The 26799-nt window shown below is 44.2% G+C and overlaps 1 protein-coding gene across 3 annotated transcripts in view; it reads right to left on the bottom strand.

Moving 5' to 3' along the window:
- The window catches only part of GPAM (glycerol-3-phosphate acyltransferase, mitochondrial), an 86598-nt gene that overhangs the window by 46369 nt on the left and 13430 nt on the right, over window positions 1-26799 (bottom strand). Inside the window, exons 1-2 of one of the 3 annotated variants that reach the window (XM_019646660.1) lie at window positions 15629-15842; window positions 1304-1462 (exon numbers count right to left, since the gene is read on the bottom strand). The exons of 1 other annotated variant lie outside the window; for it this stretch is intronic. The gene's annotated coding sequence lies outside the window, so the exon portion shown is untranslated. Of the gene's footprint in view, window positions 1-1303; window positions 1463-15628; window positions 15843-26799 lie in introns of those variants that run through there. One more of the 3 variants, XM_019646656.1, reaches the window with a different exon arrangement.

A 26799-nucleotide genomic window follows, 5' to 3' on the forward strand; every position in this document is an offset into this window, starting at 1 on the left:
AGTCAGACACATCTAAAATTGTAATTATTCTGGACCATTAATTATATTAATAGCTTGACAAACTACATTATTCAGAACTGTGAAGGGTCTTAGAATGTTTAATGTAAACTCAATCTATGGTTTTAACCTCTCTGTGCTTCCTTTTTCTCACCTGTAAAACAAGGCTGGTAATAATACCTATTTTATAAGGTTGTTGTAAGGGTTAAGCGTTAAAATGTGCAAGGCACTGGGACCATATTTGGCACATGGTGGGCAAATATAATGTTTGTAGTTATAAGAGTTACCAGGAAAATGCCTAGTCCTCGAAAAGGAAGGCTTCAGTTGATCCAGGTATCAACCCCACTTGCTTTCACAGGTCATAATCAATAAACGTGTTCATTTAGAATCAGAGGCTTCCCCAGGTCCAACTATAACAAGTTGTCCTTTCCTAGTTACAAGTTTGCATAGTTTTCTTTTGATAACTATACAGATGGTCCTGACATAAAATGATTCAACTTAAAATTTTTTGACTTTACAACGGCGTGAAAGCAATATGTATATAGTAGAAATCATACTTCAAATTTTGAATTTTGATCTTTTCCCAGGCTAGCAATATATGTGATATGATTGATACTCTCTCATGATACTAGGCAGCAGCAGTGAGCCTCACCTTCCAGTCAGTCAGGAGATCACGTGGGTAAACAGCCAATACTGTATAGTGTGCTGTGTTGCCAACATTTTTTTGGATATTGTATTCTGAACACATTTAAAGTAAGCTAGGTTACACCATGATGCTCAGTAAGTTAGGTGTATCAAACGCAATTTTGACTTACAATAGGCTTGTTAGAATGTAACCCCATCATTTGTCGAGGCGCACTTGTACTTTGATTTAGTAAGTACCTGTGATTTAAAGCAGTAGCTCCTAACTTTTTGGATTCAGGGAACAATGTGAGAATCTGATGAAACTCTAGACTCTCTCCTGAGAAAAAATGTACATGTAAAAGTTTACATTCAATTTCAGGGGGCTCATAGCACCCCTCTGAGGTCATTCATGGACCCTAGATTAAGAATCAGTGTTTGAAAGCATGATTTGGAAGGTAGCCAAATTTGGATCTTGTTCTTTTAACGATGTCTAAAGCCAAGACGAGACAGAAACACATATTCACACATTCTAAACGAAGTATTAATTACAATTAGCCAGCAAGGTACTTTCCAATAAAGGGTTTTCATAATGATGATGGAGGAGGAGAATGAAGAGAACAAGAGGAGGAGGAGGAGTCGTTCAAAATGGATAAAAGGAGGTAAACTAAAGATATACTTTTACCTTTGAGTGAGCCAAGTATGCAGCAATGCTTTGAAACTGGGAAGTGCTGTGTAGCTGTTATTATTAGCAACTCTGGAGGCAGTTTGAGTAACTGATGGTATCTATAGCTTTCTTTTAAACCTCCAACAGGTAAAATATTATCACGGGGCCTCTTCACGCCTGTTCAAGGATTCAGACACAAAAGAAATGCTAATTATGGGAACTGAGCTGTGAATTCTGAGTGACCCCTAGGGACAAAAATGATTATCTGGTGGTCTTATGTTGCTGGAAATTTATTAGAGTGTTTTAAGATTACATTAACTGATTTTCACCTTAAGTGCTCCACCTGGAGAAGCATTAAAGGCTCCTGATAAGGAATGATATCAGAGAAGTAATGGCATTGGCCAGAAGATCTTTCGGGTGAGTCAGGGGTACTGTAAGGAGAAAAGTCCAAGTGAGGTGGCCGTGTCCAGCTAGGGCAGTGTGATGAGCTTGCTGCAACCAAAGCTGCCATTTGACTAGGGCACACTAGGCCCCTGTTCATTTCCAGTTTCCAACAGTAACCAGTGCCAGAGACCAAAGAAGAAGAAGAATATATTTACAACAGAGGTCATATCATAGAAAGAGGCCAAGGGCCCAGTCACATTTCTGCTGCACTATGGTCTCCCATATCACCCCTGCCTCTAACAGCCAAACACCTTCTCAGGGTCTGCAAGTGCCGACACGCTTTTCCCATGTTGACCTCTGTGCCCCCTCGTCCTCTCCCGTCCCCCATCCCTCACTCTGCCCCAGTCTCCAAGGCCATCTCTCTGATCTTGGACCATCTCGAACTCATCCCTGGCACAGGGCCTCTGTATTTACTGTCCTCTGTGCCAGGAACATTCTTTCTCTAGATATTTGCATGGCTGACTCATTCTCATGCTCCAGTCTTAGCTCAGTTAGCAACTTTCTGTCCTCTGCCTTATCATTTTCTTCTATATCATCCTCTTTTATTTATAGCACGTATCACTATCTGAAAATAATATATTCCTTTGTTTTCTTCATATTGTCCATCTTCCATCTTCCCCATGAGAATGTGAGCTTCATGGGAGTAGGCACCTTCTACTACTTTGATCCCTGCTGTAGCCCCCAAGCTTAGCACAGAAAAAGCACCCGATACACATTTATTGGATAAAGGGATGACTGGTCATCATAATGGCTACCATTTATTGAACACTTACTCTGTGCCAGGCACAGGGCTGCAGGTTTTTATAAATACTCTCACTGGATTCTCACAGTGACCCTCCAAGGTAGGTATTTCTCCATTATCCCCATAGTACAGAGTAGGTTGCAAAGAGATTATACAGCTTTTTCAATGTCAATCTAGCTTGTTGCAAGCTATCAAGTAACCAAGACCTGATTGGGTATGTTTGATTCTACCACTCATACTCTAAATCAGGATTCAGCACACTTTTTCTGTAAAGGGCTAGATAGTAAATATTTAAGGCTTTGCAGGCTATAGAGTCTCTGTTAGAACTATTCAAGTGTGTTGTACGATGAAAGCAACCATAGACAATACCTTAAAAAAATGGATGTGGTTGTGTGCCAATAAAACTTTATTTACAAAACGAGTGGTGGGCAGGATTTGGTCCAGGGGCCATCATTTGCAGATCCTTCCTTTACATCATTATGCTATCTAATATGCTAAAAGGAAGTTTAAAAAATAGGAGGGGGAGTAAAAGAAAAGCATTAAAATGTGTGCTCGGTGCACAGTGAGCCCTCTTCGAATAAGAAAGACAGCAGATGGATAAACTAGGTTTAAAAAGGCAAAATCGGATGGGAATTATGACTCTACTGATTTAGCTTCACGATTGAATTATAACCATCACTTAAGACGACAGTAGAGTTTAATTCAAATGAGGTGTTCCATTTTAAACAAGCTTCCGTTCATATTGTAACTATACATGATTTCAGATGCCAACACCTGAACAGATCCACACACATGGCCATCCCATGCAGGCCCAAAATAGTCAGTGAGGGACAAAGTACACCAGGTCACTTCTGACCATTCAAATGCTTCCTCTCTCAACCTCTGAGCCTGAAGAAGGCTTAAAGCAAATGTATGAGTTATTGGCAAGAGGTGAAAGACAAGATATGAATCAAGTCTGAGCCAGTGGGAGAAACCTCCTGCAGCCTCGCTGGGAGGTGAACCTTATTGGGTTGGCCGTTTCATCATTCAGAATATCTGCCGAGACTGAATACCAGCATTAAAACAAAAGATCAACTCACCAGTCCCTTGGGTCTGGGGTGGGAGGCAAAAACCGAGCTTTAGAAAGTGGGAGACAAGGGACAAAGGGGATGGTGTCTATACAAAGCCAGCTTGTCTGTGCATAAGTGACAGGCTGGTGTGAGCTGGAGCCTTGGGGGACAGGGGTGAGGGGTCGGCACTCTTTTCTGTCCTAGGTGATTAGAAATACATTAGACAAAACATTCCTCTCATACCTTGAAGAAAGATTCCCTCTGTAAATAGTACATGGATCTTAAACCAAAAGGTGCATTTTTTGCAATTTGTATGCAATTTTCTAAACATGGGCTTTAAATGTTTGAGCAGGTGACAAGGATCCTAACTTTAGTCAGGCTCCTGAGCCTTTTCCTAGGCCCATCTATGCACTTGGACTATGCACTTGTAAAATCCAATTTTAGCAAGCACGCTGCTAAGTCAGTTTAGGCAGGAGTCCCACCTTCGATATTTAATCAGGTTCCTCACCCTCCCCCATCTCCCAGGTGATGTCTGATCCCCCTGGTCTGTCTTCAGCAGACAATCCTGTTAAGTCAGTTCAGCCAGAATCCCACTGACCCTTGATGTTTCCTCTTAGTAATTTCCATCCACTGACCCCGTTCTTGCTCCTTGGCCATAAATTCCCACTGGCCAATGCTGTATTCAGATTGAGCCCAACCCTTCGCCCCCCGCTGTAAAATCCCACTGCAGTGGTCCTTACACCTATCACAATGGTCATAAGTCTAGTATGCCTTAACATCTTTTTTTTTTTTTTTAATTTTTATTGGGGAATTGTGGGGATGGGAACAGTGCTGGGGAATTGGGGGAAGGGGAACAGACAAGTTGCTGTTGTTTTGTTCTTCAGTCTAGTTGTGGAGGACGTTGCTTCACTGGCCCAAATTGGCACCATCATTGCGCTCTTCCGGGGCAAGGCACATCAGTCGCCGGCTTCTGGACGGCCGCTTACTGCGGCTGCATACGGTATGTCCATGGCAAACCACTGCCACAGGGACTGCAGCCTACGCCTCACTGGCGACTCACAGCAGCCCAGCTCCAGGTTGAGCTGTTGTTCAGCATCTTAGCTGTAGAGGGCAGTGTCACTGGCCCTCATATGTGGGATCCGAACCGGGGTCCTCTGGCGTCCCAAGCCAGTTCTTAACCATCGCACCACTCGGCCGGCCCTGCCATAACATCTTTAACAAGCACTGCTGAAGGTTTTTTCTCCAATGCGGAAAGCAGCCCCAGCATGGTAGAGCCAGCATCTGAAAGGGAATCTAGAGATGGAAGATCTTTCCCAGCCCTGTCATTAACCAGCAGGGATGTCCTGGGTACCCCTTCCCCTCACTTCCCCTTTCTGAGCTTGTTTTCTTATCAGTAACAGAATGAGTCAATCTCATACCTTTTCACCCACCCAATCATCTACCTTTTTGTTGCCTAATATGTGCTATATTTATTATTGTTCATAGCTACTATTTAAGATGATTCACAGTATTAATAAAAGTGGATTTCTGTTGTGCATTTAGTATTTACCAGGATTGTGCCATATGCTTTCCATGTGTTCTATTATTTAATTCTCACAATCTCCCTATGATCACAGACTTTGCAGATATGACAGCTGAGGTTCAGGGAGGTGACATAAATTTCCCGGAGTCAAACAAAGACTAAGTGGCAGAGCTGGGATTTGAGCCTGAATCTTTCTTTCCTTCTTCCTTCTTTCCTTCCTTCTTTCCTTCCTTCTTTCCTTCCTTCCTTCCTTCCTTCCTTCCTTCCTTCCTTCCTTCCTTCCTTCCTTCCTTCCTTCCTTCCTTCCTTTCTTTCTTTCTTTCTTTCTTTCTTTCTTTCTTCTCTCTCTCTCTCTCTCTCTCTCTCTCTCTCTCTCTCTCTCTCTCTCTCTCCTTCCTTCCTTCCTTCCTTCCTCCCTTCTTTCTTTCTTTTTTAGAACTGCACTGTCTTCATGTGCCTTGTAGCCCCTGGTCAATGTCCGGCCCAAGAGGAAAATGCAGACTCAAAGTCCCTTGCCCTGAACTCCATGATGCTTTTCATCATGTCAGGCTACCAAATACCAAGATGCTTTCCCTGAAGGAGATGGGCCAGGAGCTGCCATGGAAATCCAATACATGGTCTTTGCCCTTGAGAGCCCAGGAGAGATGATCAAACCCATGGCACAATCAGTGCCGCTGGAGGAGCAATGCTGATATTTCACATAGGAGTCCTCTCACCCTTGATTCCTTATTGTCATTTTTGTGAACAAGCAAATATGAAACAATGATGTCTGCAAACCTCTGGTTATTGGAGAATGTTTTTCTTTGCTAGGAAGAGGCAATCCCTTTAAGAACAGACCAAGTCAACAATCTGGTGATAACAAGAGATCCGGGGGATCTCCATAAAGATTTTTAAGAAGACATATGAGTATTGGCCTGAGCAGGGAGGGGGCTTGGGACACGTGGTAGGGTAAGAGTAGATTCCTAGAGATAGCAGAGCAAGGCTAGTCAAGTTAATGTTTTATGTAGCTCTGATTCCCTTGGGGTGAAGGAAGAGAAAAGGGAAATGAGTTTAACTAGTGAATGTCTACTATGATCTAGGTGCTTTACATACACTGAGCATTAGGTCCGGCCAACTCTATGTAAAGTTGATGTTTTACGGATAAGTAAAAATCTAAACAGGAATTCTATCCTTTTTTTTTCACTCTACCTCAATGCCTGTGTAGCTACCATCCTAGCTCTAATTCAGATTTCCATGAAGTAGGTGGCATTTTCTCAATAGAATATCTAAGAAATATTTAGACCACTAAACTTAATACAGTGTCTAGCACACAATAGGAGCTCAATAAAATAGGATGAATTAACAACTATTAATGTGGTCTTTCCAACAGCGGTTGATATCATTTGATCTAATGGTTTTCAACGGGTGGTGGGGGTGTGATTTTGCTCTTCAGGGGACATTGAACATGTCTGGAGATAATTTTGGCTGCATAAAAGTGGAGAGGAGTACTATGGCCTCTAGTGGATTAGGCCAGGATCCTGCTAAACATCCTACAATGCACAGGACAGTGTCACAACGAAATGATCTCACCCATAATGTTAATAGCTCTGAAGTTGAGAAATTCGTATATAGTCCAACATGTCTTACAGGTGAAGCAACCATGACCCAGAGAGATAAAGAGACTTGCCCAGGCCCATACAACTGGTTGATGGCAAAGCCGCGATGATAAATATCCCTGGAAGCTTTCTCTAATGTTCTTGACAGACCTCAAGCTGCTGATCAGCCAGAAGGCTGCCTACATGGGACAGAGGGGTTCAGTGGGAAATGCTGTGTTGGCAGAAGAGCCCAGACAAACCAAACACAATTAGGTAAATTCAAGTGGATGAAGGCTGTTGCTCCTCAGTCTGGATTATCTTCTCTATAAGCAGCCAGGGAAGGTTCCAGAGGATGAGGAGACCATGCCCAGGAACAGAGTGCTCATCTAAAGGCCTCTGCCACCCCCAGCTTCACTGAACTCCCACTTTTTTTTCCCCTTAGGGTTGCAAATCAAAGCACAATTATCAAGTCAAAAAAATAATTTTCTTTTAAGAGTTAAATAGGTACTATGAAGGACTATATGCTACCACGTTCAATAACTTAGAAGAAATGGACAAGTTGTGGAAGCATATAGCCTTCCTAGACTGACTCTCAAAGAGCTGAAAAATATAAATATCAAGAGTAAGGAAATTGAGAAGATGGTGGATTATGTAAATACTATGCCTAGTGCATCCCAGGATTACATTAAAATTAGAAATAAATTATAGATCAACCTTAAGATTCATCTAAACACTAGGTAAACAGAAACACTACAACTAACTTAGAAAAGAATGTGAAGTTGCTTCGTACTCAGAAAATATTAGTCTGCAGAATTTTTGATTGGTAAAACTATTAAAATTTTTCATTAAAAAAAACGAGTTAAATAGGAAGTTAGAAATATTCATGATTCTGTGGTCATATTAAGTCAAGGTAGAAATGGCCAGCAACTGATTCTCTCCAAAACATGTTAGTCATTTGCATCATCATTGTCACTAATGACTACTTTTTGGCTTCCTAAGTGCCAAGAGATGTGTTGGCTCCCAGGGGAGAGATGGGCAGGAGAAGAAAGTATCCACCGATATCACATGCAAGGCCTACTCTTGACCTCAAGAAGCACTTAGTCCAAACATGAAAGTCTCCTTTGCAATTGCCATCACAGAGCAAAGCCAACACTGCAAAATGGGTAACACAAAACCCTCCTTACAGCTAAATATCTAAGCCTCAGCCTTACACGACTTGCTTATTTTAAACAACTTTTAGCACAGAAACATTCAACTACGGCCCAAGAATTTGGACTTTACCACTTGTGTTGTTGGGATTTGGTGTGTCTGATGGGCATTGTTTTCCATCCATCAGTGCCCTGGACCATATCTAAAATGACAAGATAACCAGATGCAATATGGGACTTCATTGAACCACAGCAGATCCTCTGATCCCCAAATCCCCTAACTTAAGCAGGTGGATGGAGGACCCAAAAAAGTCTACCCCAAATGAGAGCACTGGCATCTTTTCCGGCAGTTTCTAAACTGCATCTAAGTAGAAGCTGGAGATCTGGGTTAACACAACCCTGAAGATTGACTTTTATCTCGAAATTTCAATGAAAAATTAAACATCCTGATAACACTGGGTACTAATGGCTTTTATTTCCATTGCAACTGCTTTTTGAGACGGATAATTCCCCTTTAGATTTTCATGAGTTTGGCCCAGAAATCAGATACTCAAGGCATTAAACATACAGGAGCCTGGGACGCCAAGAAAACAGTAGTGTCTATTTAAGGATTTGGCTGCCACAGTCAGCTAAGTGTCTTGGGGAAGTGAGTGGAATTTGAATATATCAGCTTTGTCACTCTACTACAGACTGGGAAATCAGACACCAAGAAAGACATCCCAGGGGCTCCCACCTGGGTTTGGACATGGGTGTTAACTTTGGTGACAAACAGCTTGTTGGGCAGAGGCTTCCCCATACTCTGAGCTATCACAGTGCAGTCAACGAAGGGACGCTATCTTTTTAATTCTGCCCAGCCATGATATTGAAAGTAAACTAAACGTTAGTTGACAATCTGAAAACACCATCATTTGATAAAAGAAAGAATGTTTGAACATTTCAACTAGCAGGAAGGATAGACTCTCAGAGCAAAGGGGAAGTTCCTCAGACTGAATACAGACAACTGTATTCAACATGCACTACTTTTGACTATGTTGTTGCAAATGGCAATGCATTCTTTATTACGGTACAGTAATGCTCCATTGTATGTATGTACCACCATGCCTTTATCCAATCGTCTATCAGTGGGCATTTCAGTTGTTTCCATATCTTGCCTATTATACCAGGGGTGCCAAAAATATACGTACAAGTGGACACTTTGGTCAACATTGCTCAAGCAGTACTTGGCCATAATCAGAAGTGTCTGGATCCTGATGGTAACCACTTTGAGCGCCTCTTGTAATTGCAAAAGTCAAACGTGACTTGTATTCGTGTTTTGTTATCAGTCTATATTGAGTATTACAATTTTAATAGTTTCCTTTCTTAAAATGTGTAGACATTTTTTTGGCACCTTCTGTATAACTGTCTAACCACTCTGCTGTACACCTGAAACTAACATAAAATCATATTGAATGTCAACTGTAATTTAAAAAATAGTCACAGGATATAAAGTACAGCATAGGGGATGTAGTCGATAATATTGTAATAACTATGTACAGTTCAGATGGGTACTAGATTTATTGGGGTGATCATTTTGTCTAATCACTATGTTTTTTTGTACACCTCAAACTAAAAAAGAAAAAAAAAAGACTTGTTCCTTTTCCTTAGTTCTTCCATTACCCCTAGACTGGAAAAAATATCACCGATCAGCACCCTTCCGCAGTCAGGAAGGTGAGTACTATGAGTAACCCCTGGGGTCTCCTGGAAAAGAATTAGGGTTGAGACCCAGAGGGTATTTCCTAGAACAGGGAGGGGTGAGGGGGTGGCACAGGGGGGACAGGAGTTGCCCTGAGAATAAGCCACTCTGCTCTATGGGGGCGCTTTCCAAGCTCTAATGCTCCACTAAATGGCTCATTTAATTACCCATCTCCTCCACTGGGCTTTGAGTGCCCTGAGAGTAGTGACTGCCTTGTTGCCCTGAGTCATGGAGCTAATTCAATGTGGGGCAGTGGTGGGGGTGTAGTAAGCAGACACTTAATGGAGTGATGGCGAAGTACCAGGGACACACAGTGCTGCTTCACAGAACCATAGTATCTGAGGAGGAGCAGGCACATTGTCTATTATCGACTCATGTGTGCCATTTCTGGCTGGTATAGCAGAGGAGGCCCCACCCCCATCCCACCTGGCTGGCTCACCTGAGCATCTTCCCACTAGACAATTAAAACGCGCCCAAAGGAGAGTATGATAGGGGTCAGGAATAGGGGTCATACTGCTGCCCCAAGGAGGTGCCAGGGGACCACTGAGCAAAAGCTCAGCTCCTCTGCCATGGTCCTGGTGGCCGTCTGGGCAGGAGCGGGGCTGGGTGGGGATCAGCCAGCCTCCAGCCCGCCTGCTGCCTGGCCCCCTGGTTTTTTCATAGCCAAGTCCAAGGAGAGCTCTCAGTCCCAAGTTTTTCAGTTTTCCCAGGCCCTTGTTCCTCATAGTCACTTTCTGGAATTGACTCAAAGAAAACATCATCCACACTGGTAGCAGCAGCCCCCAGGGTTAAGCTCCACAGCAACTACCCCTTTCCCGTAGAGCAAGTCCAGCCCAAAGGGAAATGGATATTGTTTTCCTTCAGGACTCATTTTGGGTTTTTTTTTTAGCCAACCTGATTTCTGGCAGGATATTGAAGTCCAATACACAGAGCCAGCCTCAGCTAAATTTCCCAGCAGCCCAATGGGGCCCTGGGTGAAGGCCAAATGCAAAGCTTACTAAGCAAGTGGGCTGAGGCAGGGGGAGGACAGGCAGGGAGAGGGCTCCTGTCTCCAGCCCCCACTGCTTAAGAGCCCAGGAGTGATGAAGGCGCCTTTTCTTGGTGCTAGCTCAGCATGCACCCGGGAGCCCTGTTATACATCTGAAATGCTACTCAACCTAGCTCCTCCCACAATGGTGGGATTAGCAAAGCACTGATTCTGGGAGCTGAATGCTGAATGGGGAGGGTGGGCTTCCCATTGCAAATATCCTGCCATTTTCCTCTTTTGACCTTTTGGGGAGGATTTGCCTTGGGTTACAACTTGCTATTCAAAATCTCTTTGGAAATGCTCTTAGTCTGGCATATTGTGTATTGCATGGCATCTCTGTTCCTTTGCCAACCTCCAGTCCTCCATGATTCCCCCACCAAACAGAGGGTTTCAAATCCTGCATTCAGGTAAAGACAGTTGTGTGCCTTGAAGTATCAATTCTACTGTCTGTCTTTTCACCATGATTGCTCCCTTAAGGGATCACTGGTTAAAACACTGATGTCCCTGGGAGGTTCTGCTAAGCACTATGGCCAGCAAACAATAGGTGGGGATTGACTAACAGACAGCTGAAGGCAAGCGTGAGCCCAGGCAAGGACGAGGAAATGGAGAGAGAATGCATATGCCTCTGGAGGTCAAGGAGACAGGGTCACCCACAGGGGAAGATGGGAGAAAATTAAAGATGCTGACATCACTATTCTTTCAGGAGCCTGAGGCCAATCATTTCCTTTCATCAATCTCTGAAAGTTTAGTCTTGTCATCACCTCCCAGAGCTTCTGGCTTTGTCTGGGGAAAACGTTAACTAGCTTCACAAGAGCTGTCACTAAAACCTCAGCCAGAGAGCTCACAAAAGACACTGTGTACAGTGCCTAAGGAACATGGTGTTCCTGGGGGGAGGCCAAGTGGGCGAGGAAGAGGGAAGCCTTGGGAGCACTCATGGGCAGCCAAAGAAGACCATGGGTCCATCCCCAAGTCCTCAGCTCTCGGCTCTCTTCCCAGCCTGCCTGTGCTTGAAATTTCACAAAAGATGACTTCCCCAGGTAGGTTCGTCATGCAGGCTTGACATGTAGGAAGAAGGTGAGGACATAGAGAACCTGCTTTCTGTCCCCGGTCCCTGGGAAGGGGTGTAGAGATTTTTATCTGAGAGGAGCGACCCCAGGGGAGTGAGGATGCTGGCCTCCAGCTGAAGAGTAGGAAGGAGGTGCCAAGAGAAAGGGGACTCTAAGAGACAGAATTGGCCAATTCTTTCCCTGACCTCTTTGACATTGAACCCAGCCTCTCTCCATCAGCGGAGACAGCTGGGGAAGGAGCACTGTGGAGGGAGTCAGGAGGCCCTTGTTTAATCTGGCTCTATCCTGTTGTGAGCCAAGAGAATCACAAGTGCCAGAGAGGGGCAACTCAGTCCTAGGACTCATTCAGTCCACCCCTTTACTTTATGCTCACAGACTCTTAGTCCCAGAGAGTTGCAGGCACTTGGCCAGGGTCACACATACTGAGCACCTATGGTGTTCTGGTCGAGGCGGCATGTTAGGTGCTCACAAGCAGTTGGTTCATCAAAGAGGTCCTTCTTGACGAGCTCCCCACCCCCATCTAAATTAGGTCCTTTATCCTTTTTCTCACCACAGATGAGAATGACCTATTTATTTGTGTGATTTTTTTTAAATGCCTATCACCACCACCCCCCATCCCCATTCAACTATAATTTACACAAGGGCAGGGAGATGCCTCGTTCTTTGCTATATCCCAGTACCTGACACACAGTAGGCACACACAGAGATTTAGTAAATTCAGAATCTCCAGACTCAAAGTAATCCTGTGAGAGAAGTATTATGCCCATTTTACAGATGAGGAAACTGGCACTTAGACAATTTAAATAACAAGTAGAAAAAGCAAAATGCAGCAGTGGATCAGAATGAGCCTTTCCCGCATGCTGTACTGCTGTTCTAATGAAGATTATCAGACTTGGGAGATTCCCTGAAGCTGGGTGCTTTGGTTTAGGCCAGCAGTTCTCAACCTTCCTAATACCGCAACCCCTTAATATAGTTCCTCATGTTGTGGTGGCCCCAACCATAAAATTATTTTCGTTGCTACTCTATAACTGTAATTTTGCTACTGTTATGAATCGTCATGTAAATATCTTTTTGTTTTCCAATGGTCTTAGGTGACCCCTATGAAAGGGTCGTTCGACCCCCAAAGGGGTCGCCACCCACAGGTTGAGAACCGCTGGTTTAGGCTTTTCTGGCTGTGATGTTCTAGGATTAGATACCCCAAGCCCACCCCCCGAGAGAGGAGGAAAAGGGGAGGGTCTCTCCAGGACTGACAGCAGCTGACAGCCCGGGTCCTTAGGCCAGTCTTGCCAAGCCAGCTGCTAGATCCAAGTCCAGACAGGGAGAATGACACTGAGGACCACACAGCAGTGAGGAGACGCCCACTCGGCGACTGGGAAGGCAGACAGCAAAAGAGGACTATCTGTCTGGCAGGAATATTAGAGAGGACCTATCACCTAGAGGCAGTGAGTCCAAAGCTAAGGGTCTGTGAAAGCCCTGATACGTGGGAAGGGCAGGCTCTGAGCCTAGACACATCAGCAATGGAGTCGCGGCTCGTACACTTCCCAGTTGGGCAGGTTAGTTATGTTCTCTTAGCCTTAGTTTGTTCCTCTAAAACACGATGATGCTGACCCCACTACCTCACTAGGAGGATAAATGAGATACACCGGGGAAAGCCCTTAGCGCAGTGCCTGATCTACGTGAGCTTCCAGCCGATGTTAGTCTCCTCAAGCACTTCCTTCAAGTCTGGACCAAATTCTTGATTTGAAGCCGCTTTCGGTTTTTAGGTGGGAACCCATAAGTGGTGAAATCTGGCGACAAAGGTAGGCAAGAGGCTGATGGGGAAAGCAGATTCCAATAGAGAGTGTGGAGCTCAGAACCGAAAGCACCTCAGGCCAGGGTCTCTGTCTGCTGAAAACCATATTCGCAAAGCCTTTCTCACAACCTGCAGTGTGGTGCATGTGCCGCAGGCTCAGCCGAGTGAACGGGTCCAACAGACCAGGTGTGAGAGTTGCCATATTCTGACCATTAGCCTGATAGCATTCATTTGTTTTTCATTGACTCATTCCGCACCAAAGAGGCATGGCGCCATAGGAGTGAAAGCATGGGCTCTGAAGGCCACCATGTACTGGGCTGCCCCTTTAACGTCCAGTTTTCTCAGCTGTTAAATGGATTGACACTCGCCTCACAGGCTTGTTGTGAAGATTGAGTGAAAAACAGTGAAGCACGTAGAACAGGGCTGGGCAGGGAGAAGGCACTCTACAAATGTTAGCCGTTACCACCAGTAACAGTCTGCTGATCAGCAGACATTGCTAGGCTCTGGGGGCCTGGCTGGGAGCAAGGCCTCTGCCTACACAGAGCTGCAAGTCTAGTGGAGGCAATGGATCTGGAAACAAGGATCCTAAGACAATATGATTGGTGACCTAATACGGTGAATTCCAGGGAACCCTAACCTAGTACCAGAGGAAGTGGCTTTACTCAGAGACCTGCCTAATCTGTTGACTTGGCCAGACCTGGGGACAGGGTAGGGTAAAGGTAAAGAGTGCTCCAGGCAGAAATGATGACATACAATAAGGCCGACCACGGTGGGCACAAGAAAGAGTGTCCACAGGGAGGGACAGAGATGGAGAATGGGGAGAGGGGAGGCCAGAAAGACAAGCAGGGCCCAGACCATTCATCCAGACAATGGTAACGGGAGGAAGTGCTCCCAAAAGAGCCGAGAAGAATCGGGTCCAGGAGGTATAACTCCCTGCGCTGGGCTTGTCCTCCACTTCTTGACTTTTCCCTTAAAATTATGAGAGGGAAGCAGGATTCAACCTAATGATGTTCTGAGACCAAGTACTCTGAATAGTCTCAGGAAATCCAATGGGGCCTCAGCAGAGAAAACTCCCTGGGAAACCACAAGGCTCTCAGCAAGAAGAAGGGTCCTCCATCCTGTGGAGAAGCTACGTGGGACAAGGCCTTGATAACATCCCACCCGGTTAACAAAGCAGGGCCACCCGGTTAAACACTTGAGGATTAAGACAATAAGAACAGAAACATTCAGGAATTAAGACAGCCACCAAAACGAGAGAAAGAAAATGGCATGGTTATTTCTTAACCTAAAATGCATAGGGAATAAAAATCAGTTTTAGAAAACTTATTTTTTTTAAATCAGCTTTAAAAGTCAGTTTTTTTAAAAAAAAATTAAGAATGCCAAATTTATTTTGGCATGAAGTGGAAAAGAATACCATAAAAACATTCTTTTCCATTTCATGCCAAAATAAAATGATTGTTTTCCTTGGTTTTGCATCATATCCTCCCCCCATCGGCCACCTCCAGCCAAACCTAACAATTAGAGAGGACAAAGGCCACCCTGTCACCTCTCTTTCATCTTCATTCCCGGGGGTCAAATTCCTGCTGGTGCCACAAAGAGTCGAGCTTTCATCCAGAGCAAGGAAGTCCTTTGACATAAAGCTCTGTCTGCCCAACTCAAACTCGGAATACACCACAGAGATGGGAGTTTGATGGGAATGAGAATGGACAACACACACCAAACACAGGTCACAGACAGAGTGGGCAGAAGAGGTGCTCGGCCCTACCCTTCTTTCTGTGTAGCCAACATCACAAGGATTGGTACCGCCAAGCAGAGCCATTGCAGGCCGGGTCCCATTGCCAAATCGGACTTGATGATGTTTCAAGTTAAAGCAATTGGGTTTCTCATAGTGTCCAAACCCCTCTGAGGACTTTGGGGTTCTGGGCCAGAGGGAAAGAGAGTAGCTAGATCTCAGGAAGGATTTCACGGGAAGCAAAAGCATGCAGCCATGAATGATACGGCATAACCTGAGCTCATGCTCTCTCCAGCGGCAAACAACCCGTGTCTTGGCTTGGCCTTTCCATAGAATTCCAAGATCCTGAATTCTCATTTCTTCCACTTCCATCCTCCACTTTCTCTGCCTCTCTGCTTTCACTTTGCTGCCCCAGCCACCCCGCACTGCTACTCCCATTTCGAATGTCATGACATCCTAAGAAATTAGCTTCCCCCCCCAAAAAAAAAAAAAAAAAAAAAAAATTTTTAAATACCTGTATCCTTGACTCGGGGGTGTCTGCGGAAGTATTTCCAACCACTTGACTAGCAAAGCTGGAGAAGACAGCCCCAGCCTGCGTGGGAGGGAATGAAAAGTTCCACTGGGTTCCTGTTTGTATGGCCAGAGGCTGAAGGACTTTGGGTGCTCGGCAGTAACCTCAAAAAAATTCCCCAGGCAGCAGCAAACTCGCCCAGCACAGTTTTGAAACACCCTAGGAGGAGGAAGCCTCTTTAATCAAATAATAACCAGCCAGAGATAAGGCCTGCTAGGCTGAGCTCGGTCAGCCAATCACAAGCTTCCTTCCGGCTACAAGGACAAACAGACCCAGGCTTCTGGAGTGAGTTTCAGGGCTTGTTATAATTTAATGATGCTGCGGATGGTGTCTTCTTAGCTGTGCCTGATGGGGAGTTTCTGACAGGGGAGTAAAGCTCTGAGCTCAGGAACCTTATTCTCCGTGGAGGTGCCTGGCCCAGGGGCTGTAGCTGAGTATCCTAAATGATCACGTGGGGCACCCAGCTGCTAGCCTGGATGCTTCCACATTGTCCAGAGTTCTTGCTGCTGCTGCCAGGAAGCCAGGCCTAAGTGGAGCTGAGCAGGACTGGGTCACCAGGGGGTGAGCACATTTGACAGCAGACGTGCAGCTCATCAACTGTGTCCCAGAAAAGGTTGTGGAGACCCTAGTGACTTGCTCTCACATGTTGGAGCTGCTTCACATGCATTTCCTATGGGTCCTTAATCAGCAGTGACTCGGAGCTCCTCTGCATTTATCATCCTTTCTAGCGACCGTCCCCTTCCGATGCTATCAGTGCTCTGTTAGGCCACAGATGTATCATAAGGAGGGTGGGTTCTGGGGACTCTACAGGCCTGGGAGTGAATAATGGCCCTACGTTCTAGCTCTGTGACTTTGAACATGTCACTTAGCCCATTCCTTGCTAAGTTGTTGCAACGATTAAATAGGAGAACTCTGCCAGGTCCCTTTAAGGTTCTTATACACCCTAAGGAGGTGTAAATGAACCCTTAAACGGCATTGATATATTACAGCTCAATGCTTAACGGAGGTTAAGGGGATCCCCTTTGTCATGTGAATAATAACCTAGCCATCAACAGAATCAATTTTAGGGACATCTCATTCCCCCAAAAGAAACCCCTTCCCATTAGTAGTCATTCCCCATTTCCCATCATCCCCGCGTCCGCCAGCTCTGGGCATCCAGCAATCTACTTTGTGTTTCCCATGAATTGGCCAAATCTGCACATTTCATATCAATGAAATCATATACTCTGTGGTCTTTGTGAGTGGCTTCTTTCACTTAGGATGTTGTCAAGGTTCACTTCATTCCTGTTTATTGCTGAGTAATATTCCATTGTATGAATACACTCCAGTGTGTTTATCCATTGTTGGACGCTTGGATCATCTCCACTTTTCTGCTGTTATAAATAATGCTGCTACTGACATGCGTGTACAAGTGTCCACTCCCTTTTGTCCACAGACTCACAACCCCATAGCAGGGAAACAAGAAAGAAACAAAGCAGGTGAAAAAACTAGCCTTTGAAGGGCTTCTCTCTGCCAGGAGTTAGACTATCCTAGCAGTAGCTAAGTATGGTCTTTGCAGACTTTCACGATTCATCAAGCACCGTCACACATTCCCTCCTATGTAATCCTCGCAAAACCCTAGTCATGAGGGACGTATTGTTTTTGTTGCCATTTTAAAAATGAGATCATAAGGAGTAAGAAAGTCTGAGTAACTTGCCAAAAGTCACCCAACCAAAAATTGAAGCCAGGATTATTAAGTCCTATGTTCTTTCTACTCCAGCTCCTCACTCAAAACAGTTCTTTATTCTTCTCTTACATACTCAGTCTTGGCTTCCAGGATGTGTAGTTCAAGGAGAGAAAAGAATCAAGACATAAAAAAGAGCTTCACCACTATTTACGGAGAAAATGGCCATGAGGGCAACACAGAGTTGTTATTGCCCGCGTTTAAAAAATGTGAACACAAGGCTCAGAAAGATTAAATACCTGGTCTAAAGTCACAGAACTAGTAAAGCAGACATTGATCATTTAAAGGCAGACATGTGATCCCCAAACACAGGTTAGATTAGCTTGCTTTCCTCCTAATTTCTAACCGAGAGCAGTAGAGATCTTGGTTGTTCAGGGGGAAGGAAGAGTAACTTTGGAGGGGGCCTGCAGTAAAGGTAGGTCTGCATGAAGAAGACAGTGTATGTAGCAGGGTGTGTGAAAGATGAGGGAACATGAAAATCTAGACTGGCAGAGAAAAGACAGCCATGACGAAAAGATGAGCAGGAAAGAAAACAGAATGTGGGGAGAGTTCCATTGAAAGACTGGCCAAGGTCCCAGTTTGTCCCACCGCCAAGAATGTTTCATCTAAGTCCTTGAGACTTGATAAACAATAAGAACAGATGTTCTGGGTGGAATGGTGTGGCAAAACCATCAGCCAGGGTGGTGCAAGTGTGGCGACAGAGCTAGAAAGCCCACCCAGCTTCTCATCACCTGTCTAGTCCCAACCAATGAGCACAGCCTTGGTGGGGCAGCAACCGAGAGGGACCCTCCTGGAAGCAGGAGGGCAAAGCTCTCCCTGGGGAGAGATGAGGCTGAGCTGGCCAGGTGAGCAAAGGTGATGCACACAGCCACAGCTCGCCTCTGAGTTGGAGAGTCCAGTGCAAAGCGCTTCTCACCTGGGATTAGGCATCACAGAATGGACAGCAGGGGCATGGGAGTTCCAGGGGTCTGGAATCTGCCAGGCATCTCTCGGCTCCTGGATCTTAACTCACTGTACCCATAGCATGCCAGCTTCATTCATTTGGTTTATTTGGGCCCATTATGTGTAGAATTTATTGCACACCAGGCAAACCACGGTCCGAAGAGTCGGTTAGAAAAAGCTCTCTAAGAACTGCCGAGCTAGTTCCAGGTCCCCAGGGCTCTGAGCTACCGACAAGATCCACTTCTGGAAAATGAAAGGGTACCTTCAGACCTGCTCCCACTGCAGAGTACCAAGAGTGTTGGGCACCAGGAAGCAGAGCAAGGCAAACACCTATCAGTAGGTTCAGCTTGGTGGAAAGAAACAGTATCTATTGGCACCTACCATGGGCCAAGTCCTGGATAGATGCTGTACCTGTCATATTTTCTCTTTGATTTGGGCTTGGTCTGTACTGCCCCAAGGACAGAACACACACACACACACACACGCACACACACACACACATTGATTGAGTAGGAAGACTGTCAAATATATCACAAATTCAAAAGCATCTTAGCTGGACTTGTTGGGGGATCACTTTGTAAATGCTATGGAAGTCTAGCCACTCTACTGTGCACCTGAAACTAATGTAGTATCGAATGTCAACTGTGATTGAAAAATAAAAATTAAAAATAAATAAAAGAAACATTTTCAAAAAGCATCTTACACCAGCAGGTAATGTAAATGAGAAAATGGGTTAGATATAATTAGTAGGGACTAGTGGGGGCTGAGGTCAAATGGAGGGTACAAAGGCTCTCTAGGATACCACCGCCAGCCAAACAGTGCCATGGGCAAAGGTACGTTCAGTGTCGTCAGATCTTGTTATCGTCAAGAGAGACTGGAAATAAGGATTTTAATGTGAAATCTCCAACATTTTAAAAAAATTGGCAACTGTTCAAAGAAATTAAATATTCTTCAGGCCAAAACATCCACATAGATTTGCAAGATAAATTCAGTCTATGGTTTGTCATTTTTTGCCTCCTAATGTAGACAAAATATGCATGTACATACATATAATTACTAACTCTTTTGTAGTGACCAAAGATTCTAAATATACTACAAGGGCCAGTCCTCCAAGTGGCTTGTGGGTCTCACTCTTGTTCCCCTAGTCTAGAGACATTAAAATGTAGTCTGAAGACCATGGCATCAGAAGTCTCCAGGTACTTCATAAACACACAGATTTCCAGGCAACTCCCCACAAGCCCTAGTGCTAAAACCCAGAAATCTGCATTTTAACAAGATCCCCAAGTAATTCTGAGATGCAAGGTAAAACTATTTATCTTCTCCCTGCCTTCTCCTTAGAAAGAGCTTCTCTCTTGCCCTTCATTCTGAAGATGATTTTCTTGTTGGGACAAGTTAGCTTGAATAAAGTACAAGTAAATAAATGTAAATCTTTTTATGCCTGTTGAATTCCTGCAATCAAAACAAAAAGAGAAGTATTTATGCAAATACACAATCAAGTGGATCTTACTGTCACAAAATAGTGACTATGCTAAGAATTGAAATTTTAAAAAGGGGAAATCTGAACAAGAGAATGCAGAAAACTGATGGCTACAACATAACAAGAAACATGCATAATATTTAGTTTCTGCCCACTTTCCTGGCACTCCTAAAACCCTTGGAATCTCTGAAGTGATGTGTCTTTTATATGCTAACGAGATGACTAATGCCTGGATGGGGCTGGTTGCCACTGGAACCAACCAGATGATAAAACGGTTGGAACTTTCAGCTGGACCCCCTACCTCCCAGAGATTGAGTTAATCGCAAATGGCCAGTGATTTAATCAATCATGCCTAAGTAATGAAGCCTCCACAAATAACCTTGACTGAAAGAATTGAGAGAGCTTCCTGGTTGATGAACACATGGTGGTATTGGGGGTGGTGATGCTCCCAGGGAGGACATGGGAGCTCAATGCCCTTTCCCCATACCTTGCCCTGTGCATCTCTTCCATCTGTCTGTTCCTGAGTTGTATCCTTTATAATAAACCAGTAATCTAGTGAGTAAACTGTTTTCCTGAGTTCTTTGAGCCTCTCTAGCAAATTATCAAACTTAAGGAGGAGGTCATGGGCACCCGCAATTTATAGCCGGTCAGAAGTACCAGAGGTCTGGACTTGCGATTGACATCTGAAGTGAGGGGCAGTCTTGTAGGTCTTGAGCCCTTCACCTATTTGATCTTATGCTAACTTTGGTGTTAGGACTGACTTGAATTGCAGGACATCCACCTGGCATCGTAGAATTGGTTGGTGTAGGAAACACAGACACACAGACACACACACAGACACACAGACACACGCATACACACACACACACACACACACACACACACATCTAGTGACAGAAGTATTGAGAGTAGAGAGAAAATAGGAATTTCCTTTTAGTGACCTTCATATCGCTGAAGAATACTCTTACTTGTGAGCACTTTCTGTGACTAGGCTTAAATATTTATGGAGTTATTTTTTTCTCACATAACAGGGAGTCTGGAAGTAGGCAATTACTGGCATTGGATTAATTACCCAACACCTTTCTGCATTTCCGTCCTAAGTATGATGGCTTTCTGTCCTCATATGTGTTGCCTTTATAGTCAGGACAAGCTAGGTTTTGCTGCAGTAATTATCCCCAAATCTCAGAGGTTTTTTTAAAAAAATCTCACATATGCCCCATGTCCATCACAGATTTGCAGGAGACCTTTGCTCATTAATAGTTACTCAGAGACCTAGACTGATGCAGGCCCCAGCTTGTCACATGTTTCTATAGTTACTGAGGCAGGTAAAAAAGTTTGTGAATGATGCACAGAAAAGAGTGGGACTTTTACCCAGAACAGATACACAAAGTTTTGAGCCAAAGTAGATCACCCGACCAAGCCTGTTTTCAAACGGGGGAGGAAAAGACAATTCTACTATGAGTATGCACCCCCAAGAAGGACCACTGGAAATATTTGGCAATCAGCACTAATGATTACCACATTGCGTCATGCTTGCAAGATGGCTGCCACCTTTTCACACAGCACATCCATGTTCAAGAAGAACAGGGGAAGAGGGAAAAGGAGTAAACAGATTCAGTGCTTGGCTTCTGTCCTTTTTATCAGCAAAAGCATTTGCAACCACCACCACCCCCAGCAGTTTTCTGCTTATATCTCATTGGCCAGAGGTTTATGGCATGACCCCCCTCATGGCTGGAGAGGAGGCTGGCCACAATGAGTGCCTCACTTTTCTAGCATCAATATGGAGGTGGGCGAGGAAGAGAAGTGGTAGGTTATGGTGTAGGGAAAGGATCTGCCACACCTTTCCCTGTTCCCCTTCCCACTGCCCTTGAAATCTCATGAAATGGTCATCGTAAGCAATGGCAGGGGATGTGTGGGTGTGAAGTGGGGCTACCTGGTGTGTGAGATTCTGGCCCTGGCCCCAGCTGCCCTGAGTCATGGCAGTTTCCCCTGGGGCCCTGCCTGGACCAACTAACTGTCCATGAACAGCCTAAATATTTCCTGTACTACCTGGGGGGCATTCCTCAGGGTCTTGGAACCTGACACTCAGGCTTGAGGTTCTCAAAAATCAAATTCTCCAAACGTGAAAGGAGGCCAGAGGATTCTGGGAGTTCTGGCTAAGCCTGGATGAGCAAAAGATAAATACCAGCCCTCATTTTGGTGGGTCCACCTGCTTTCCAAAGTCCTTTCATAATTATTTTCTCTGCAGACAAACCTTCCAGGGCCAGCAATCGTCAACTCTATTTTACAGAAAGGGGTTAAAACTCCAACAACCTGGCTCGGATATGGTGCCTTTCTGGGCCATTGTCAGCTGTGTGACCTTGGGCTGGTCGCTTCAGCGCTCGCCCTACCTCTTTACCTTTAAAACAGAGATGAGAAAAGTGTCCGCTGCATAGGGTTACTCTGAGTATTGACTGAGTTAAGATCTGCAAATTCTTAGACCAGAGCACGGCGCATGCTAGGTCACATTAAATGTTAGCAATATATCCTGTCAGACTCAGCACCCACCTGGGACGCCTGGCAGGTCTGCCACCCACTGAGCTTCAAGTCCTGACTCCCCTCATCCATCTGGAGGTATGGTCCAAACAGCTCCTTCCAAAGGTTTATGTTCCCACCGGGGAGTTGATACTATGACTGTAACCTCTTATTTCAACAATCGATCAAATGGTCCTGCCTTTAATATGAACTTTCCGTGCCTCCTGTTTGCCCTTGACCTGGGACCAGGTCCCTGAAGCCACAGACTCCAGAGCCAAATGGCCTGTCTTCAAATCCCAGCTCTGCCAATTACAGGCTGTGTGACCAAGGTCACATTACTCGACCTCTTTGTGCCCCAGCTTATCATCTATAAAACGGGGATAATAATAGTGCTCATAGAGTTATTGTGAGGATCAAATGAATTAATATATGTGAAGTTCTTAGAATAGCTCCTCGCATATCTTAGCATAGCTCCTAGCATATCATCATGACTTTTTTCTTATTAAAGAATGTTAAAAGTTTTAACTCTGGTAAAATACACATAAAATAGCATAAAATTGGCCAGAATAACCATTTTTAAGTGTACAGTTCCATGGCATTAAGTACATTCACATCATTGTGCTACCATCACCACCATTCACCCACAGAACAATTTTTTTATCTTGCAAAACTGAAACTCTGTCCACATTAAACAACTCCTCATTCCCCTCCCCCCAGGCCCAGGCAACCGTCATTTTGATTTCTGTCTCTATGAGTTTGATTACTGTAGGAACCTCATCTAAGTGAAATCATATAGTATTTGTCCTTTTGTAACTGGTTGATTTCACTTAGTGTTAATGTCTTTAAGGGTTCACCTGTGTTGCAGCATGTTAGAATTTCCTTCCTTTTTAAGGCTGAACAATATTGTGTGCATATATCACATTTTGTTTATCCATTTATCCATCCACCTTTTGGCTACTATGAATCATGCTGCTATGAACATGGGTGTGTAACTATCTCTTTGAGTCCCTGCTTTCATTTCTGGTGGGTATATACCCAGAAGCAGAATAGCTGGATCATATATGGTAATTCTGTTTTTAATTTTTCAAGGAGCTGCCACACTGTTTTCCATAGCAGCTGCACCATTTTACATTCCCACCAACAGTATTTAAGGGTTCCATTTTCTTTGCATTCTCACCAACATTTGTTCTTTTCTTTTTCTTTTTTGAACATAGTAGCCATCCTAATGGGTGAGAAATGGTATCTCACTGTGGGCTTGATTTACATTTCCCTAACGATGGGTGATGTTGGTCACCCTTTCATGTGTTTACTGGCCATTTGTAGATCTTCTTTGAAGGAATGTCTGTTCAGGCTTTTTGCCCATTTTTAAATTGGGTTGTTTGTTTTTTGGTGTTGAGTTTTCATCTCGATTCTTAAGCACTGACCCCTGTAATCCACATTATTTGGAGCCTGCTCATATTCAGAAAAGAGCAATTGCTTATTTTCCAAATGGCTTATAAGAGAAAACCAACTTCTTAAAATTGCAGTCAGAAAACTAAAGGAAAGTCCAAGCTATTAAATTCAAATGGCTTTTTTTCTTCAGACGTTATAAACCCTGAGAGACCAGGGTATTAGCGTGAAATAGTGTTTGCTGCCAGGAATAAAAACACCTCTCTCTTGTGGATGAATAGGTGTCCAGGGAATTTTATTTGAATGGTTAATACTCTGAGGGAATTAACACAGGCCTTGAGACATAAGGTCACTAGTGATAATATGAACTGGTGAGACTGACCACATTCAACTCAAAAGGCCAATAATTGGAACTTACAAAAGCTACCGCCATCTCCAAACCAAAAGTTCATAAAAAAGGATGCAAGACTTGTGTGCGTGTGAGACATATTTTGTATGTTTGTGTGATGTTTATGCCTAGATGTATGTAAGAAAAAAGGAATAAATGTGGGAGCGTTAAAAAAAATCAGGTAATAGTAATTTATTTCCATTCGGAAGAAGAAGAATTGATCAATTAGAGAATTAGGATTCTGTTTAGTCCTTTGTTAACTAGGCTAATTATTTAAGCAATTGTTTCTACCTTGGTATAGATGCTGAACTTATGAAAATGTCACTCTGTTTAATGGCAGGAAACCAAGTTCACCAAATATCATTTCCCAGGCAACATGTTCTGTGAAAGCAGAAAGCACACACAGCTAATACATTTCTTAGTTTTTCTAATTAGATTGAAAAGTCTGGGGGCAGAAATCATGCTTTGGAGTTGTTTAATTTCCTCCACAATGCCTAGCATAGCTCATATGCATTATAATATGATGATGATTGTGGCTAGCTACTGGGCTAAGCACTTTATATAAAATGTAGCTAATAACCTTGCAGAATAGATATTATTATGTCCATTTTATAGGTAAGAAAATTGAGGCTCAGGCAGTTCAAACATGTGACAGTAGTATTGTGGCTATGTTTTAAGAGAAAACAGCATCCTTATCCTTCAGAGATACATACAGTGAAATTACATAATGTAGGGGATTTCAAAACCTCTGACATGATATAAATGGGGATCCGAAATCATACAAGAGGTGGGAAGTGGACGAGGCTAAAGGTGTAACAAAATTTGCCATGAGTTGATCATTCCTGAAGGTAGGTGATGAGTATATTCATGGTCCATTATATGATTCATTGTTCTATTTTTTCATATTTTTTTCCATAATTTTTTCTATGTTTTCATAATTAATGGGAAGGAAAGACTTTCTTCCTACAACTGCATCATAAATTACAGAGCTGAACAAATATATGGTATCTGAACAAATGGCTTTGCCCATTGTTTGGGCGTCATCATGAAGATTAGCAGGATTCTAGTCAGTAGGTGTCCCCCACAAACCCACACAATCTTCTACAGATTCGGTTTTATAAATGATTCATCAGAATATAAGGCCCCTCAAAATCATAAGCTTGTCTATGGCCAAGGACCCACATAATCACTACCTGACATAGAGCCTAGTACTTGGTAGGTACTCAGTGAATGCCCAGTGGGTGGAGGTAATGCCTGGGAGTGGGGAAGGCTGAAATGATGCAGAACACCCAGGACTTACACCCATCATAATGCCTAATGGGAAAATCCCACGTGTTCCTCCAGTGACCCCTCTTTGAACCTCCATCCAGCTCACATTGTTGCCGACAATCTCAGACTGCTCCATCACTCTCCTTTTATTACTGCCCTTGCCACTCGTGAACGCATATTTGCTTCTTCAGGTGTGCACGTTTGGCCTTCCCAGCTCAACCATGAGCTCGTTGGGGATGGAAACATTCCTCAGGTGTCTGTAGCCTCCAGGCCTGGCACAGAGTCTGGCTCAGGTGCGCAGGCAAACAGTGCATGCCGTGGCAGCCATACAGGTGCACTGCTCAGCTTCCTCTTTAAGAGAACCTTTTGCAGGAGCACAGGTGACTGTTGGCCTCTAGGTCTGACCCCTTTGGATCTACCACACTTTCCCACCAAGGCCACACTTCCCCCAGGCTGCTCCTGGTCAATGGCTGGGTATGATGGGGGCACTAGAGCCACCAGCCCAGCACAGGCATGCTCAGAGCTGCACTGTGGTCTGAGACTCTTCTTACCCAATCCTTCCTTCTCTCCTTTCACACGGCTCAGATCTGCACCAGGGGCCAAAGCCTGTCTACATCTTCTCCCTCCCCTATTAGCCTTTGAAAGCATTTCCCCCAATTAATCTCTTGCACATCCACTCCTGCTTTAGCACCTGCTTCTTGGAGGACCCAAACTGTTAAACAGGTGAAGTGCCTGATCCCCACCAATAACCAGGGACTGCCATGCTCCCTTTCTTGCACATGAAAGAAAAGTCCCACTGACGTCTCAGGTTACATTTGAAGATTTGGTGTAAAATTATATCTTAAAATCATTTAAATAAATTCTGCACCAAACTAGGGTGTCCTGTTCTATGCTGAAGCTGTAAGTTGCAGTAATCAGGGCCCCTGGGGGACCTCTAGTTATACATGGCATTGTGACCTCGAGCAAAGTGTTTTCCCTCATGGTGCCTCATTTTCTTTATTCTTAAAATGAGGCAAATGAGATCTTCCTTAAGTTGAAATAAATGTCTAGGCCCAAGAAGGAGATGCTCCTGCTCGGGTGCCACGTCGGCGAATGAAATCTCAGATAACTTTCATTTCCTTGCAATGCTCAGCCAATCCCCAAGCATCCCTGCCCTGAAGAAGACACGTTCCCTGACGAATATTAAATAGGTGAGTCTTTGCATTTGGTATCAACCAACTCTTTTGGAATCTGATGGTAGCCATGAACCTTCTCCACGGGAAATGCATTTGTACTGTGGTCACTGCAAGTTTTCCAGCCTCCAGGATCACGCTTTCATTTATATCCAAACAACAATAATTGCAGACTAGTTAATAGCATAATCATTTCTGCAGAATGCAAATAACTCTCTGTGTCGTTAAGCAGAACACTTA

The sequence above is a fragment of the Hipposideros armiger genome, unplaced genomic scaffold, assembly GCF_001890085.2.
Source record: "Hipposideros armiger isolate ML-2016 unplaced genomic scaffold, ASM189008v1 scaffold_105, whole genome shotgun sequence".
Classification (NCBI taxonomy): domain Eukaryota; kingdom Metazoa; phylum Chordata; class Mammalia; order Chiroptera; family Hipposideridae; genus Hipposideros; species Hipposideros armiger.